Below are 1463 nucleotides of genomic sequence, written 5' to 3'. Positions count from 1 at the left end.
ACTCACACTTGTGATTTTTGTGGAAAAGCAACATTATTGTGAAGTCTGTGTATATTCTTGTTGTGAGATACTTGTGAAGTGTGTGGATATTCTTGTTCTCCAAGTAAGTTACATGAGAATTCACACTTGTTTTAAAAATAGAACTAATAGTACATAGGAAAACAGACACTAAGAGAAATAAAAACTACTGCACTTCAAGGGACAAGTAAAAACCTTGGTTGGAGTAACTTAACTAATGGGAAAATGTTTGGCGTCCAGTAGAATGACAAATTCACAGCAAGAACAAATTCATAAGAAAATAAAAATGTGGGGAAAACCACATTCGTGTGAAGAGTGTGGGTATTCTAGTTTTAAAAAGTCATATTTAGTTACACATATAAGAACACACACTGGGGAAAAGCCACATTCTTGTAAAGTTTGTGGGTATTCTTGTTCTGAAAAATCAAATTTAGTGAAACATATGCGAACTCACACTGGGGAAAAGTTACATTCTTGTGAACTTTGTAGGCATTCTTTTTCTAGAAAATCAAATTTAGTGCAACATATGAAAACTCACACTGGAGAAAAGCCACATTCTTGTGATGTTTGTGGGTATTCTTGTTCTGAAAAATCAAGTTTAGTGAAACATATGCGAACTCACACTGGGGAAAAGCCATATTCTTGTGAAGTTTGTGGGTATTCTTTTTCTCAAAAATCAAATTTAGTGCAACATATAAAAACTCACACTGGAGAAAAGCCACATACTTGTGAAGTTTGTGAGTATTCATCTTCTGAAAAATCAAGTTTAGTGTCACATATGCGAACTCACACAGGGGAAAAGCCATATTCTTGTGAAGTGTGTACATATTCCTGTACTATAAAATCAAGTTTAATGAAACATGTGAGAACTCACACTGGAGAAAAGCCATATTCTTGTGATGTTTGTGGTTATTCTTGTTCTGAAAAATCAAATTTAGTGAGACATATGAAGACTCACACTGATCAACACGAAAGATATATTACAACGTATAAAAATGTTTAATGGGGAAGAGGAAAATTATGTTCTCAATTTCTTTACTGACTCAGTGTTTGAGAGATAAAGAACTTTAATGGAACATTCGAATATCTATGTATCTCATATAGACTTCAAGTGTTAGCCCCAAGGTCGCGGGCCCTTGATTTCTGAGAACTTCGACTGAACTAAAATAAAACAAAAAAAATGGAAAACCCACACTTTGGATAGAACTTGAATGCCTATTAGACACTGTCTTCCAGTGTCTAAGGTATCTCTGTACACGGGTTTGTCAGAACAACCTGGCATGAGGATACTTTTCCATAGAAGTAAACCCTGACCAAATATTCAAAATCACATAGTATTCGCTGCACAAATAAGATCTTCTTTCTATAGCTTACCAACATTAGCTTTTATGAGGAACGGTGAGGTTTCCTCAAGTAATAGCACGAAGATGGATACTCCACCATAG

This window comes from Euprymna scolopes, chromosome 46 (assembly GCF_053919585.1).
Source record: "Euprymna scolopes isolate OS-2025 chromosome 46, ASM5391958v1, whole genome shotgun sequence".
Taxonomy (NCBI): domain Eukaryota; kingdom Metazoa; phylum Mollusca; class Cephalopoda; order Sepiida; family Sepiolidae; genus Euprymna; species Euprymna scolopes.
The sequence above is the reverse complement of the archived record's forward strand: the minus strand, read 5'-3'. Positions refer to the sequence as shown.